An 18,145-nucleotide genomic window follows, 5' to 3' on the forward strand; every position below is an offset into this window, starting at 1 on the left:
TACTTTACTATTGTTGAAGTTTGGGAAACCTTTGTCCAAAGCTTTTGACAAAGCTCTGTGTCTGAGTGGAGTGCTCTAGGTTTTGAATGTATGAATGGCCAAGAGATTGACTAATTTTTGATCAACTATGAACACTGTTTACTTCTTTTTCATTTAACTGAATTATAAAAGAAAAACTTTTGCTTAATTTTTAGTAAAATTTGTTTTAATTTTCACATCGTTTTTAATCAAAATTTAATTTTAAAAAATGTTTAATTTAAAATAGTTCTAGAAAAGAAAGTTGCTCAAAGATTTGTCCAAATATTGCCTCAACCTGTGATCATAGATTACTTTTATTTTGAGTTCAAACTTTAATTAAGGGGTGTTTATCTGAGTGAAAATCTTGGGACTATTCGTCAAGATTCGGATTATTCTTCAAGAAGATTCAGACTTTTTGCTAAGATTCAGAGTATTCGTCAAGAAAATTCGAGTTATTCGGCAAAATTCAGATTATTAGTTTATATCTGGATTATTCGTCAAAACGCAGATTATTCGTTAAGTATTTTTTGAGATACAGATTCTTCGTTAAGATTCAGATTATACATCAAGGATATTCAGATTTTTTAAAAATTCTAACTATTCGTCAAGAAAATTCTGATTATTCGTCACGAATCTGATTATTTTCTGGGATTCTGATTATTCTTCGAGAAGATTCAGACTAATTGTTAAGATTCAGATTATATGACATTCGGATTATTCGGCAAGATTTGGATAATTCGGTAAAATAAATCGAAATATTCGACAGTTAAACACCCCTTGTCTTTAATCAATTTATTACGTCTAAAATATTCGTTTTAATTAAGATTTATTATTATTATTAAAGAATTATTAGAAAATTCTACAATCTCAGAATTTATTTGTGTTTTTACTTTTCCTTTGATTCCTTCTTTTTTTTCAACTCACAATTTACACATTACTTTGCGTGAGAGCTTATCAAAAGTTGCTCTTTTGTCTTATCTCCCATATAGCGATTTTTCCATTCCATGTCTTCATCCATTTATATATTTTCTCTTCACAAACCCTACTGTATTGTTTTTCTTCGCTATATTCCCCTCATGTGTGTGCACAAGAACGCTTAAATAAGATAATCACAAGTTTACGCATTTATTTTTATTTTTTGCTTTTGAATGGAATAATTTGAAAAGGGGGTAAGTCAATTAGAAGAATTTTTTTTAGTTGGAAAAGAAAAATTTCTTTTGGATTAAAGAAATCATTCAAGCATAATTTTGCGTGAAATTCTTTACAAAAAAATAGCATAGTAGCAGCATAAATATGACAGCATATCCACTCGCAAAACCTACATACACTAGAACACTTTCTAATCAATGCAATACGGCGGAATCTATGTAGCCGATATCAATCTTATCGGCTAAAAGCCATACTAAATTCCTTCCATCAGAAGAATTTGTATGAAAAAGAGCCGCTATCCACCTTCTTATTCACACAAATTCACCTTCGATTTAACAAGCAAAAAGAATTTTCACCAAAAAATTTGACTCATGTCCTTTTTGAAGCGCACAATTCAATTACACTCATGCGAAAAATTATTATTGCTCCCACAATATTGATCAGTCGAGTGGAAGATCGCTCCAGGGGAAGTCCCAGAAATGAGTGTTTCTTGTGAATTTTGTCACGAAAAAAAGGTGTCCAAGAGATGTTCTTTTTGGTTGAATGAACACAAAATCTTATGTTGCTATCAGTGTGATGGAATTTATTTCACCGGAGAAATCTTATCGGGAAAAATGATACTAATTTAATTCACTTTTCTCACTCTTTTCACGTTTTTTTTTCCTTCCACGCTTCTCTGGAAAATGAGCGATTTTTCCTGATACAAATTGGCATGAAAATGATCGCTTCAATTAAATGTTTATTCTGTGATTTATTTATTTTTAATAATTAATATTCAATTTAATGCTCATACTAGAGGAATTAGTTTAAATTTAAATTCAATATTTTGTTGAATAGTCTAGAGATCGGTCTAGATAATATTTGTACATTATTTGAAGTAAATATCAACACATTGGAACTAATATCTTATCATACTTCTGCACAGTTTTTTTATTCCTTCTGTGGTTTATTGAACTTTGTAGAAGTAGGTAGGTACATACTAACATGGATTTTTGCAGAGGTTGTAGAGAGAGAAGAACAAGAAGAGATTAAAGCAAAGTTGTGATACCTTTTAAATCGTGATTTAACTAGCAAAACATAATCTTTTTTTTTTGGAGAAAAATGACGTTTTATAATTTTTGGCATGTATAGATGTATGCAAAGTGTTATGAGTTAGTATTCGGTAGTATATATAATACAAAATAACGTCTGTGCGCTATCATGGAGCTTTGATTTTGAATCGAATTCAATAAAGCACAGAATTTCAAAGAATCCTATTTTCTCTTTGACTGATACGTCATTTTAAATCAATTTACCATCATTCTTGTGCTATATATTTTTAGTAAGGGATTTCCCGGAATCATCCGAACCCTCTCTCTTTATCATCAAACATAACTTATTACTTGTAATTACAAAAATAAGTTCAGAACATTTTTTTTTCGGAGAGGAAAGATACCAACACGATATTGATCGATTTTTCTCTACAATATACATAGTTATGGTATGAGTTTGCAGCAAAAGGGATCTATGAAAAGGAAAAGAGAAGTTCTGACCTCCACAGTGGGACTCTCTCGCATGTCTCGTCTATAATTCAAAAAGGTCATTACATTAACTAGCATCTGAACTTCTATGCAGTGTGTCTGGGAAAAATCAATGAAAGGTTAGATTGTACATGGATAGAGATCATAAACAGCTGAGAGACTTTTGAGAAAGCTTCTTTTCAAATTCAACTTCACGTGATTTATATTTTATAATTCGTTGTTTTCTTCAAACTCATGTGTCTATGTCTTTTTGGTGTTTATAAAAGTTTCAACCATGTTATTCTTTCTTGATATACATGCAAATAAATTTCATGTGAAATTACTATAAGACTTTGCAATCTCACGGGGTAAATGATAACATAAAATTTGTTATGATAAGACTCTTAACCTTGCGGATTCCTTTCGTTTACACGTCTTGTACCAACTTTCGTCATTTGTAGCATCATCAAAATATGATTACACCGAGCTTTTCTGCGTACCACCCACGTGGACTACGAGTGATATATACTAAGAGGATTCACGTATAATAAAATGTAAGAAAGTATTTTAGCAGTAAAAGTTTGAAAGCGTTAATAGGAAAATTTTTTATGCAGCTGATTATACGACGTTGGAAAATTAATGGATTTTGTACCATAATACCTAAACCAATTAGGTATAAAATATGAAGATTTTCTTAAATAAACCTATATGGAAAATCGCTGTTTATACTCATTTTTTTTTCAGAGAGATATCGTAGGAATATCTAACTTACGTGATGTAGGCTTAAGTGGGCCTAGAATCAGAAGCTCAATGTATTTATCTCTTATTCAAAATATCGTCAATTTGAGTACAGAGGAAATTAAAAGATTAATACAACTCTGTCCTTAAGAACAGCCCTCACGTTGTGGAACACCGAAAGCCCATCATAACTTATCACTAAATTACTCTTACATATACACGTAAAGCTTTGAGTGAATCTCCCTCATGATTGAAGATATCTACGCAAAAATCAATAATTATTGATTTGATAATCGATATGGTTATTAAACTGATTAAGATTTATAAGCATAACGTACATATAGCCAAATAAAAAAAAGAATTATCCAGAAAGAGCTTTAAAGTCTTTCAATATACTTTTTATTATTTAACTTTTAATTTAACACACAAAGTGTAAACAATTCATAAATATATTATGAATGGATGAATATTTACAATAAGCACGAAAATACCTTTAGTGGAAAATCCTTCTATTGCTGGAAATTTATATTCAGGAAAACTGTAGATAGATTTCCAAGAATTCATTCTTCACTACTTCTCCACTGAAAAGGTCGTTACGGTGTGACAGAATGTTTTTTAGTCACTTCTAAACCACAAAATTCACTTTTATTGATAATCCTCCTGCGGTAGCCCTTACCCTTGACTTTTACAAACACTCACACACACACATACACGACACAATATATACTTTCTCTTACGTCCCTTTAACTTCTTTTTTCAGCACTCACGTCTAATAATATCATTAAAACGTGCTAGGATAAAATTGTCCTGCATCATTTGTAATTTCCTGTTGATATCTACAGCGTACAATATATTTTTGGTTGGTGAATAAATAGGAAATAACTCAATCACAATTTAATTTGCTATTCTTCTCATGTATTTTCATTAACAATTTGCATTTATTTTTATATTTTTTCCAATATCCACATGTTTTGTATCCTTTTCTAAATGATTATCAACTGTTCTGTTTCCTTGAATTATTTCTTTAAATTCAATTCTTAAAAAGTTCCAACAATTTTTAATTTTTTTTTTGTAATCTGTTTAAGTTAGATTCTAACTTTATAAAAAAAAAAGAAATCAACGTGAAAGATATGATCCAACATGCATTTTCCAGACACGTTTCTCGTAGCGTTTTCAAGAGTTTCTTTTAAGAATGGTCTCCATTCATCCCCTTATTCGTATATAGAGCTTCCTTAGGGGATTCTCTTTCATTTCTCTCAAGTCTTTCTCTCATTACATAACCACACGGTACTTGCATCCCACGCACAGTTTGCATCATCAATCATTTAGCACCTCAACGAGCATAAAAGCTTTAAAAGTTTTCTCAAAGAAAAATTTTCCATATATTTTCAGCACAAGAAAAACATCACAATTATGAAAACATTTCAAATATCATTGTCTTGAGTTATCTCGTGGTTATAAAACTTTTTTTTTTCCTTCCTCATAAACTCACAATATTTAAACACTTTTTTGCATTCATAAAAACAGTTTTATATATTTTACAGAAAAGCTCACTTTTGTATGTATTTTTTTACGCATCCGTGCTTTTTTTCTCGCTCTCTCTGTGAATTTTCCACCTCAAAAGAAGCGGTATGTGCCCGTAAACAGCGTCTCCGTTCCTGGAGCACAAACACACCACGTTACCGCGACGTCTCAAAATCAACTAAAGAACGACAAGGAAAAAGGGAAATATGAAACCATCACAGGGCTCCACAAACTGCCTTTGCTGCAAACACCCTGCGGACTCTTTCGCACCACATGTTAAATCCAAATCATCTCAACAGAGTTTCCCTCACATTTACGGCATATCTCTCTACTTCGCGTGCCTGATAAAATACATACACATCCATGGAAAAACTCATCAACTTTTCTATGGCAAATGGGAAAATGATGTAGGTGGGAGAGAGGCAAACATGTTTACATATCTTTTTCCAAAAGAGCCTTTTACCTGTCCTGTTGTGTTAGTTGAAGCACATTCAGAGGTTGAACTGAAAGTTGCTGCTCATTCTTTGGATGTTCATGAAAAAGTTTCATTGCAATTTTCCATTTGGAGCTTTAAAGCTTTTTGAAGTTAAGTCTTAATTATTGAAATTTCAGCCTGATAATTTGTCTCTTTAAATGAGAGAACCACAATCTTTATTCTAAAAAAAATATCTCAATTACAATGAAAAATGTCCTTCTCTCTCCCTAGCTGCGAAATCAAGACAAATTAAATGATGAATTTTTCATCATTAAATTCAATTACATCGACTGACTTACTCAAAATATGATTTATTCCACTTGAAATTCAATTGTGTGAGATGGAGGAGGAAAGAAAAAAAAAAGAAAGCCCCCAAGGACCATTGTAAAAGCTCTTCCATGTTCACATTTGCGCGAATTTTCAAGTATATATCGAATTCGTATACATTTCAGTGATTTACTAATTAAATAACAACACAGACTGGACTCTACGATTGACGTCACGTGCTATGTATGTAGGTAGCTGATAGGTATGCTCTGAAGTCCCGAAAGCGACAATTCTTTAATTTTCACTTTAAATGTCCTTTCTAAAGGTCAAAATTATTAATGAATTCAATTTTTAGTCGAAATCCGATAATATACGGTTTTGGGTTAATGTCGAGAATACAGTTTTAGGTTAGACCTGCATTTTGTATTCTAGGTTTGTGTAAAGATTTTATTCTAAAATCAAAATTCTCAGTCTTTTTCTGGAATTCTTACATAAAAATCGATCCTATATGCTTAACGTTTATCTCTAACCATTTACGGAACCACATGAAAAACGGTAAATTAGACCTTCGGGATAATTCGAAAATTTAAAGAGTTTTTGCGGTGTTTGGGATGAATTTTGGGAAAATTGATGGATTATACATTATAATATGTAGCTCTGAATTCTTCAACTGGAGAGTTGGTATAAAATCGAATATTGATTACACATTCACCTAGATTTCATCCTTATTTTATTCCCATTTCACCACCGTGCACGTATGTATATGACGTGAGTACCTACCATGCAAAAACTCACAGATAAAATTCTGTGTCTGAAAATACGTAAATTGTGATATACAACATTGCCCATTTGTATGGGACTTTATTCACGAAATTTTCGCTATTTTTCCGAAAGCTTTAAATGATGAAAAATATGCAAATAAAACGCCTTACAATTAATTCTTAAACAATGTTGCTTGACTCAGCTAGAAATGAATTTCTTAAAGATTTTCTTAGTAGATTGTTTCCTAATTCCTCAACTTTCCACGTTGCTTTCATTTCTTTATGAGAATTTTCTTGAACCTTACATCTAAAGTGCGTCAATGTGTGCCAAAAAGGTCCATTAAAGATTCGTCATTTAGAATATTTGTCGCATTAGTCAAGGGGTGCTACTTTCATTTAACAATCAATGCTTGTCTCAATAGCAACACTAAAAACACTATTTTGGCACATTTCAACTGGATGAATGTCTATTTATGACATTCAAATGAGACGACCATGTGGTGGGTACTTTCATGCTAAATCGTGAGACACCATTTTCACATTTTATTCCCAATATATTGCCAATACAAAATCAACATTTTGCTGAGAGCAGCACAAAACACACCACCACCTCATTGGGGGTTGTTTAAAGAGAGACAATTTTCACAATTTTACACCTAAAAACCATTTTCAACAGACTCGGTGGAAAATGATTGGATCGTGTTTTTTGCTATTCTGGTATGAGGAATTTTCGGGTGATTTGTGAATATCAATTTATGACAGAGAGAAAGGTGGTGGGTAGTCAATTGAAAATATAACGAATCTTTCGAATTGCTTTTAGCACAGGGTTTCTGGGGTAATGTGTTATTCTCTCTAGAGAATCACGTGCACACGTCATGGAAGTTTGTATTTTACAACGACGAAGAGTTACTTCTATGCGTTGTAATTTGATTTAACAATTATTAGTTTCAAAAGTTTCTCTATTCGAAATAGTTTTTGTTTTATTGAAATTTGAATTCCAACAGTCTAAAAGTTTGCTAAATTCTTCAGATTAATTTACGAATTTCGAACCTTTTTGTCTAAAATCGAATAAGCAGTTTTTTTTAATATATAGAAGAAAACTGTTCACTATTTAGGCATTCATATTAGACCGTTTGGAAAATCGTTAAAAGAGCTTTTAAACATTTTAAAAAAATGTTATCCTTGATGGCAGAATTAATTGACAATTTAAGCAAAATCGCGTATATGTAGGAGCCATTTTAGATTTAAAGAAAAGTTCTTTAAATCTAAAATTAGTTTAAAGTTGAACATCTTAGTTTCTTTTTCTAGGCTTATATTTTCTTAAACCAGGTTTTAGTTTTTAAATCTAAGCTTATTTTAAGGTAAAGCTTTAAAGGTTTTAAGATTAGTTTAAGCTTAGTCTGGGTTCAATGAGTCAAGCGCTTATTTGACCGTTTTAGGGTATCAAAGTTTGTTCAGTCGAAATTCAGCCTAGCCTAGTTTTAAAGCCATAAAAGCTTTGTACTAAAAAACTTAAATTCAATCTAAAAAATCAAATCCTAGCTTAAGAAACTAACTAAGCCGAACTTATTTAAGAATTTTCTGCATAGTTGGTACATTTTACACTCGTATAATTTACATTTAAAATTCATCCAACAGGGGCCTTCTGCTTTTCCTTATATATATATGTATGTACCTCTTCCTTTCCATCATTATTTTTTTCCCTCATACTTTTCTTTACATCCTCTATTGGATTTTCTCTTGTAATTGATGCAATATCACCGGCACATGTGAAGCAATCTCATATTGAGTTAAGAGTCTCCTCTATATGCCTCTACAATGGAGGGATTATTGAGTGAGCGCTCCTGAGCATAGAGAGAATTTCTACATTAGATATTGGATTATGGGATGCTCTTAACATTTTAGTGGTTATATACACTAACTATTTTTTTTTCTTTCTTTCTTTCCTACCCATTTACCACCACCCATGAAAGTACACATTTTGTAGAGATTGGAGGGAGAATTATCTGTCAAATAGCACCGCGTAAAATACCCATTTAATAAAAACAGACACCGGAAACTCATCTTCTTGACTTTTCCCTTTTGCCCCCTCACGCGCTTTCATTTATATTACTCCTGGATGTGACTTTCATGGACTTAGTTGAAGAGGAAAGAAAACAGAATTATATGGAAGTACAAATTATAAATCTTGCGATACTTTTAGTTCTCTTTCACATCATGAAATTTGGGGAAATTAATTTTGCAAATAATTATTTGTTTTTCTTTTATTTATTCTGCAAATCTTAATTGAAAGTTAGTTAAATTCTGAATTGAATGAAATTTACTTTTTACAAATTATTGAAAGAAAGGAATTAATGTAAATCTTCCAGCATGTTGACGGATGAATTTTAACCTCCTGCTTTAGTCACCAAGAGAGTGAACCCCTTCAAGAGAAATTGTCCCCTGCATCAATTTTCTTGTCTTAACATCTTATATTCCCTACCCTCAATGAAATGTCTCACAGGCATAAGACACAACAGCAAAAAAAAAACCATCCTGACACAGATGTTCACACAATGACACACGTTCCAACGTCAATGTTTCTTCATATGGCAGAGATGATGCACTCCTCAGACACCCTCGCGAAGGGAACAAAACTCACAGAGAGAGAGATCATAAAGTAAATGACACCGAAAAGAAGGTATGGAAAATATTGAAATCATATTGAGAAAAGTCATGAAGAAGAATATCTAGGGCAACAAACTCTCCTTCCTGAAATTTGAATGAACTCCCCGGCATGACTCCCTCTTTTAGGACACAAAACTACATAATAAATTCACAATATCTGTCCTCCCTTTCACTGTGTCTAAATCATATGATAGAGACATTTTTGCTTTATTATTTTTTTTTAAATGTTTTCCTACATGTGAGGGATTCCTTGTGTCCTTCATGACACACTAGTCAAATAATAAATAAACTTTCAATGACGTTTTGGTGAAAGAAATGCAGTCATTAATTTTTGTTTTAACCTTTATTAATTGATTTGAATCTACGTCTTATTTAAGGAGAAAGATTAATCAAATCAACCACCTAATTTTATATTTCTTTTAATGATTTTTCTGTAATTTTTTAACTTAGATTTTCCGGTTTGACTTCACCTTATATTGGTTCAATTTAACTTCTTTTTTCAAGTTTAAAAATTAGAATAATGCGGCATTGTTTGTCAAGACATCAAACAATGTATATCTATTGAAGTAATCCAAGTTTATAGGATATCTATGTACCTATATATGTAGAATAGGTAGCTCATTATTCGAATATCTGTCCATAAATCACCCCTCCTATTTTGACAAGGAGTACCCTTGCATAATTATCTTTCCTCCACACCATGGACATTATTACACACTGAAGGAAAAATCCCTAAAAGAAACGAAAATGCACCGATTTAAAAACTCACAAAAATCGTATTATCTATTATTGGTTTAAGAAAAATTTGTAATCTCTGTTTGGAACAGGTTTAGAAGATCATTTGAAGCAATTGCTATTATTTGAATAAATGCTAAAAAGTCTCGTTTACGACTATAGTTTAAATTTCATTTGTTTTAAATGTAAGAAAGAGCATAAAAACATAGAAAATTAAAAATCAATTTCTTCAAATAAAGATTAATTAGATTTTATATAGTAGAAAAATAATAATCTCAAATATAAAGGAAAATTGAATACAAACACTTTTATTTTAAATTTAGTTTCGAATTTTCTGAGCTAAAATCCTATTCTATAATCGGATGAATCCGTATTAGGCACAAAACTGCTAAGACTTAATTTTGTAAAAAGAAAATTTAGTATAAAATTAACAAAAATTCATTTTAATGTGTAACGTCTCCCTACTTTCTGTAACACGATATTGGAGGTGAAGATTGATTTTCATTTTCACTCTGTTCACTTTTAATTTTTCATCATCCTTTATGGATTTCCGTACTCTTTCCCCCATTTGGAGGCATATTGTTACAGTTGAAAATTTTCACCAAGCACCAATTGAAGGAAAAATACTTAGAATTCATGGAAAATTTATACTTTTTCAGAAACCAATAGAGTTTTTTGGAAAGCTGATAGCTTTTAAATCTTCCATTAAACAGTTAAAACTCATTGCACACATTACATAATGTACTATATCATATCAATTTATGCTCATCCCGAGTTTGAGTTTGATTTGGTAACTTTTGCATTTTGAGAGGAATTGTGAGAGGAGAAATTTACATACCTCAAATATCAGTTGAAGGTTTTTACGCGAACATTTATACGTAGTAGATTTCTATTGAAAGTTTTTGGTCCCTATCACAGGCATCGTACACAAAGTCTTTAAGCTGCATTTTCAATTCCACTAAATTGTTTTTAAAATTCGTCCAAAATGCACTTTTATATTTAGTCTGAATAGTTAAAATTAACAAGAAGTGTGCACTTTTGTTCTAATCATAAATAAATCTCGTGTTTGTATGAAAAGACGGTTGAAGACCGAAAAAAACCACCACGTTTTTTAACCCAAAAATATAACCAAAACAATGTAAAAATACCCACGAGTACTCAAAACGACTTTATAATTATCCCCCACCGTTTTAAAAGCATTAGGACCAAAAATAATTTTCGATTTTATAAATACGTGATATATATACAATTTGTAAAATTTTCTTTCACGCTCATTCAGCTTCGTCTTCCAAGAGTGCGGGCACAATAAACTGCAAAGCTTCGTGATGTACTGGGGGAATTTGAAAAAGAAGGGAGATTCATACTCCTTTCTCCAACTTTTTTTTTACACACTACACTTGGTTGAACCTTTAGTAATATATATATAATACATACATAACTATATGTATGTATATAATTGTCACTTTTTATCAAATACACCGATGATGCAGAGTTTGAGATAAAAAACAGTTTTTTTTAATTGTAAAAAAGGATCTTTAGGAAAAGGAAAATTTTCCTTAATTTTGAATGAAAAAATTATTAGTTTTTTAAAGATATTTTCTTTAAAAATAATTTTAAAAAATAAAATATATTTTGTATATCTATTCAGTACAAGACGCAAGAACTTGGAGATGGGATGAAACCCATACGTTTGCTCTGTTTCTACACCACGTAGAGGACACAGTTAGACTGATTTCTCCTTACCAAGTTGTGCTAAATTAAGAACAGGGCACTGGCGTCTCTCACAATTTACATTATATACAATCCCAACACAGTTGCGCTTGGTACATTATTTTCATCACTCATCCCCGTAGTAAATAAGATTCTTGCCTGCGTTCAAGCGTTGATTTGAACTCTCTTTCTCTGATAATTTCCACCTCAAAAACCGCTCCCCTAACCATTTCCGATATCATCGTCAGAAAATTTCCACCTCTACCTACATCCCTCTGTGAGGTGCCAACAACACTTAACCCACACTTTCCCTGAAAAACATCCCACCCAACCTTCGGCCCAACTACCCTTCTCAGTGGCTAACAAATGATCAAGACACCACCCCCGCAGTGAAATCACAATCATTTTGTGACCTTGATTGGCAGTCGCGTTAGGAAAAAGCCATGAAAATCGTCTCTCTCAGATCCATCGTCATGATCGTACCCAACCGACGGCCATTTTGAATTTCCCCACACCATGGCATCTCATGAAGATTTTCCTGGCATTGCGCCAGAAAAACCTCCGCCATTTTTACGCAAACATCACGTACTGAAGTTTCCCCCACACACACACACACCACAGTACTACGAGAAAACACTCACCAGACACTACGCAATAATTTTCGAAAAAATCTACCCAAAAAAAAGGCAATCGCATGAGTTTTTCCTTCCATTTAAAACATTCCTTTGCACACACAGAAATTAAAGGAAGTTTCATAGAATTTTCCCCCAATCGATGGTTGGTGGAGATCGCACATCAATAGCGCTATACTTCATTATTTTTCCATGTGAAAAGACATGGATGGAAAATGATGGAAAGAGACACACACCGATCATTGATGATTTTCTCTATCATTTACACAGTTGCTGTGCACGAGAAGTAAAAAAAACACACAGAACACCCTCCCAGGTGAGTGATTTTCAAAGCACGTTAGGTGAGAATGAGGACGGAAAATGGGGTAAACCTGAAAACGTATATAAGGTAGTGGGATTTTGTTTTAAACAAATTCATCAAATGGATTTAGTGTAAATGGTAAATAGTAGATACATACTAAGAGAAAGGAGTTTATTCCGTTTTGTTTCTTGCCATGATTTCATTTCAAGACATATAACAAATTAAGGAAATCCTTTAGAGAATAATAAATACTTCCTAAAAGTGAGAATTTGATTTTTCTTTAATCGATGTTGGGTGAAATTCACTACTAAGTCGGGCTTAAGTTTATTCTTCAGGTTTAAAGTTTACGTCTTTTTTAAACCAAGTTTTGATTTTTTTTAAACGTGTAACTAATTTAAGAATAGATCTAAGTTTTTTAATCTAGGATTACGTTTCTTAGCCGAGACTTAAACTTTTTCATCAAGGCTTAAGTTTTTTAAGTTAGACCTAGGTTTTTTAGACTGAGCCTAAGCTTCTTTAGCGAAGCTAAAATTATTTTGAGCTAGACCATGGCTGTTTAGACTGAGTCTAAACTTCTTTAGTTAGGCTTAAAATATTTTAAGCTATACCTTGGTTGTTTAGACTGTGCCTTAGCTTTCTAATTAAGGCTTAAGTTTTTTTTGGCTAAACCTAGGTTTACTAAACTGAGCCTATTCTTCTTTAGCTATGCTTAATTTACTTTAAGCCAAAATTAAGTTTTCTGAGCTTGGCTAAAGTTTTTGCAGCTACATCTAAGTTTTTTTTTAATTAGACTTAAGTTTTTCAAAAAGAAATGCGAAGTTTTTTAACATTCGTCTAATTTTTTAGATAAAATTTAAGTTATGCATTTTTTAAATTTTTTTAAGAATTCGGTTTTCTTTTGAGATCACACTTTTAAGGTTTTACAAAGTTAGGTCAAACTAAATCGCAACTAAATGTATTTTGTACGTCTTTAAAAGATCGAGAAATAAGCAAAAGTGAATAGATTCATTTTAATAAATTATGTTTAATACTTTAGAGTCTAATAAAAAAAAACTCTTAGTCCGAGCTGGGAAATCAAAAGATTTTACATAAAATTTTTCATCTTCGCTTCATTTAAAATATTCCAAATACTTTTATACATCACATTTGAGCCCGATCTTTGAGTCATCATTCTTTACGATGAACACAATACTTAAGTATGCTATGTATGTGAAATACCAACTTTTTGGCGACGACCAAAAAGTTTGTGTGCGGCGCAGAAAAGCGAAGAGTGAAAAATTTGTCATTAGAAACGCACCTGACACATATATGTCATTTAATTTATCCTTCGACAACTATTCCCTAACTTTTCAGAGATTGTATAATTATATCGCCTTGTGAGTTCATTATGAACCTAACTCAAAAACGCTACTTTTCAGGAGAGCCGATTTTCTAAAATGTATGAGAAATTTACATGTTTTGCCTTTTTTCTGGCTCCAACTTACCAATTATCTCACACAAATGATGGTATTCCCTCACCATTACCTTTTAGAATGCACTAGTACACCAAATTATGTAAAATAATTAACAAAAAATGCAAAAATATTGCAAAATATGCACAGAAAATACTTTGGAGGTTCATACTGCACAGAAATTGAGAAAAAATTTATGTGCCGGAGTGTTCGGCAAAGCTCGGGTCGACCGTCCTTGAATGTAACCACTAGATCTCTCTTTCTTTCCTGCGCGCGCCGATAGATTTGTGTGCATCTTGTATGTGTGTGTGTTAGCTCCACAATTTCCTTCAGCGAGAATGAATTTTTCGTCCCAAATGGAATTTTTGCTTCTCTGCCACCAAGGGGATTTGGAATCTCATCTCCATAACCCAATGGATTATCACATCCTGGACAATTAGGGGGGGGGGGGGGGCAAAATTTTTTATTTTTTATCAAATTCTGGAAAAATAGAGGATATTGGGGCAAATTGGTGGGTTTTTCGCCGGAATTGTGGTCACTCCTCATTGGTAATGATGGAGTGACCTTCGGATTGGGGATCTCATCCCAGGTATATCAACTCCTGGACAATTAGGGGAGGCTGGGGCAAAAATTTTTATTTTTCGCCGAAATTGTAGTCACTCCTCATTGGTAATGATGGAGTGACCTTCGGATTGGGGACCTCATCCCAGGTATATCAACTCCTGGACAATTAGGGGAGGCTGGGGCAAAAATTTTTATTTTTCGCCGAAATTGTAGTCACTCCTCATTGGTAATGATGGAGTGACCTTCGGATTGGGGATCTCATCCCAGGTATATCAACTCCTGGACAATTAGGGGAGGCTGGGGCAAAAATTTTTATTTTTCGCCGAAATTGTAGTCACTCCTCATTGGTAATGATGGAGTGACCTTCGGATTGGGGATCTCATCCCAGGTATATCAACTCCTGGACAATTAGGGGAGGCTGGGGCAAAAATTTTTATTTTTCGCCGCAATTGTGATCACTCATTGGTAATGATGGAGTGACCTTCGGATTGGGGATCTCATCCCAGGAATATAAAATTCTGGACAATTAGGGGAGGCTGGGCCAAATTGGTTGATCTTTCGCCGGAATTGTGGTCACTCCTTTTTCCTTCAAGATTCCCAAAAATTCTTTAAAAGAACAAAAAAAATTTTTTTTTTCAAATAATTAGGAATTAAAGAAAGAAAGACCCTTTCTTCTCAATAAATTCACTAATTATTCTTGAAGAGTTCTTTCCTTTTTCCTTCAAGATTCCCGTAAATTCTTTAGAAGAACAGAATGATTTTTAATTAAAAAGGAATTTAAGAAAGAAATGCCTTTTCTTCTAAATAAATTCACTAATTAATCTTAAAGAGTTCTTTTCTTTTTCCTTCAAGATTCCCGAAAATTCTTTAAAAGAACAGAATGATTCTTAATTAAAGAAAGAAAGGCCCTTTCTTCTCAATAAATTCACTAATTATTCTTAAAGAGTTATTTCCTTTTAATTTTTATCAAAATACCTTAAAAATCTTTAGAAAGAAAAAAATGATTTTTAATTTGATACGAAAATAAAGAAAAATTCTATTTTGTTTTAAAGAAATTTACTAATTATTCTTTTCTTTTTCCTTCATGATTCTTGTAAATTCTTTAGAAGAAAATGATTTTTTATTAAAGAAGCAATTAAAGAAAAAAAATGCCGTTTCTTCTTAGAAAATTCACTATTTTTTTTTTTAAATATTCCAAATTTTTTAGAACCATTTTATTGTTTTAAAAAATTTGGGGAATTTAAAAAAAAAAAGAACTCATTAAGAATCATTAGTAAATTTATTTAGAAGGAAAGGCATTTCTTTCTTAAATTCCTCCTTCTTTAATAAAGAATCATTTGGTTCTTTAAAAGAATTTTCGGGAATCTTGAAGGAAAAAGGAAAGAACTCTTCAAGAATAATTAGTGAATTTATTTAGAAGAAAAGGCATTTCTTTCTTAAATTCCTCCTTCTTTAATAAAGAGTCATTTGGTTCTTTAAAAGAATTTTCGGGAATCTTGAAGGAAAAAGGAAAGAACTCATTAAGAATCATTAGTAAATTTATTTAGAAGAAAAGGCATTTCTTTCTTAAATTCCTCCTTCTTTAATAAAGAGTCATTTGGTTCTTTAAAAGAATTTTCGGGAATCTTGAAGGAAAAAGGAAAGAACTCATTAAGAATCATTAGTAAATTTATTTAGAAGGAAAGGCATTTCTTTCTTAAATTCCTCCTTCTTTAATAAAGAATCATTTTGTTCTTTTAAAGAATTTTCGGAAATCTTGAAGGAAATAGGAAAGAACTCTTTAAGATTAATTAGTGATTTTTTAAGAAGAAAAGGGATTTCTTTCTTTAATTCCTATTTAATTAAAAATCATTCTGTTCTTCTAAAGAATTTACGGGAATCTTGAAGGAAAAAGAAAAGAACTCTTTAAGATTAATTAGTGAATTTATTTAGAAGAAAAGGCATTTCTTTCTTAAATTCCTCCTTCTTTAATAAAGAATCATTTGGTTCTTTAAAAGATTTTTCGGGAATTTTGAAGGAAAAAGGAAAGAACTCTTCAAGAATAATTAGTGAATTTATTTAGAAGAAAAGGCATTTCTTTCTTAAATTCCTCCTTCTTTAATAAAGAGTCATTTGGTTCTTTAAAAGAATTTTCGGGAATCTTGAAGGAAAAAGGAAAGAACTCTTCAAGAATAATTAGTGAATTTATTTAGAAGAACGGGCATTTCTTTCTTTAATTCCTTTTTAATTAAAAATCATTCTGTTCTTCTAAAGAATTTACGGGAATCTTGAAGGAAAAAGGAAAGAACTCTTCAAGAATAATTAGTGAATTTATTTAGTAGAAAAGACATTTCTTTCTTTAATTCATAATTATTTGAAAAAAAAAATTGTTCTTTTAAAGAATTTTCGGGAATCTTGAAGGAAAAAGGAAAGAACTCTTCAAGAATAATTAGTGAATTTATTTAGAAGAAAAGGCATTTCTTTCTTAAATTCCTCCTTCTTTAATAAAGAGTCATTTGGTTCTTTAAAAGAATTTTCGGGAATCTTGAAGGAAAAAGGAAAGAACTCATTAAGAATCATTAGTAAATTTATTTAGAAGAAAAGGCATTTCTTTCTTAAATTCCTCCTTCTTTAATAAAGAGTCATTTGGTTCTTTAAAAGAATTTTCGGGAATCTTGAAGGAAAAAGGAAAGAACTCATTAAGAATCATTAGTAAATTTATTTAGAAGGAAAGGCATTTCTTTCTTAAATTCCTCCTTCTTTAATAAAGAATCATTTTGTTCTTTTAAAGAATTTTCGGAAATCTTGAAGGAAATAGGAAAGAACTCTTTAAGATTAATTAGTGATTTTTTAAGAAGAAAAGGGATTTCTTTCTTTAATTCCTATTTAATTAAAAATCATTCTGTTCTTCTAAAGAATTTACGGGAATCTTGAAGGAAAAAGAAAAGAACTCTTTAAGATTAATTAGTGAATTTATTTAGAAGAAAAGGCATTTCTTTCTTAAATTCCTCCTTCTTTAATAAAGAATCATTTGGTTCTTTAAAAGATTTTTCGGGAATTTTGAAGGAAAAAGGAAAGAACTCTTCAAGAATAATTAGTGAATTTATTTAGAAGAAAAGGCATTTCTTTCTTAAATTCCTCCTTCTTTAATAAAGAGTCATTTGGTTCTTTAAAAGAATTTTCGGGAATCTTGAAGGAAAAAGGAAAGAACTCTTCAAGAATAATTAGTGAATTTATTTAGAAGAACGGGCATTTCTTTCTTTAATTCCTTTTTAATTAAAAATCATTCTGTTCTTCTAAAGAATTTACGGGAATCTTGAAGGAAAAAGGAAAGAACTCTTCAAGAATAATTAGTGAATTTATTTAGTAGAAAAGACATTTCTTTCTTTAATTCATAATTATTTGAAAAAAAAAATTGTTCTTTTAAAGAATTTTCGGGAATCTTGAAGGAAAAAGGAGTGACCACAATTCCGGCGAAAGATCAAACAATTTGGCCCAGCCTCCCCTAATTGTCCAGGAGTTGATATACCTGTGATGAGATCCCCAATCCGGAGGTCATTCCATCATAACCAATGAGGAGTGACCACAATTCCGGCACAAAAACCCACCATTTTGCGATAGCATCCCCCATTTGTCCACGACCAATATGGTTTAACATCAAAAGAATTATTTAAA

The 18,145-nt window shown here is 31.6% G+C and overlaps 3 protein-coding genes across 28 annotated transcripts in view; all 3 read right to left on the minus strand.

Annotated features, from left to right (window-relative positions):
- LOC129792365 (transient receptor potential cation channel subfamily A member 1) overlaps nt 1-18,145 on the minus strand; it is a 1,125,827-nt gene that overhangs the window by 841,712 nt on the left and 265,970 nt on the right. The gene's annotated exons all lie outside the window — the stretch shown is intronic.
- Nucleotides 1-18,145, minus strand: part of LOC129792430 (PIH1 domain-containing protein 2) — a 927,269-nt gene that overhangs the window by 841,712 nt on the left and 67,412 nt on the right. The gene's annotated exons all lie outside the window — the stretch shown is intronic.
- Nucleotides 1-18,145, minus strand: part of LOC129792410 (myocyte-specific enhancer factor 2) — a 50,693-nt gene that overhangs the window by 16,181 nt on the left and 16,367 nt on the right. For 2 of the 26 annotated variants that reach the window (XM_055831468.1, XM_055831446.1), the window contains exon 1: nt 10,672-11,543. The exons of 20 other annotated variants lie outside the window; for them this stretch is intronic. The gene's annotated coding sequence lies outside the window, so the exon portion shown is untranslated. Of the gene's footprint in view, nt 1-3,895; nt 4,101-10,671; nt 11,559-18,145 lie in introns of those variants that run through there. 4 more of the 26 variants (XM_055831460.1, XM_055831443.1, XM_055831463.1 and 1 more) reach the window with 4 other exon arrangements.

Source organism: Lutzomyia longipalpis, chromosome 3 (assembly GCF_024334085.1).
Source record: "Lutzomyia longipalpis isolate SR_M1_2022 chromosome 3, ASM2433408v1".
NCBI lineage: Eukaryota > Metazoa > Arthropoda > Insecta > Diptera > Psychodidae > Lutzomyia > Lutzomyia longipalpis.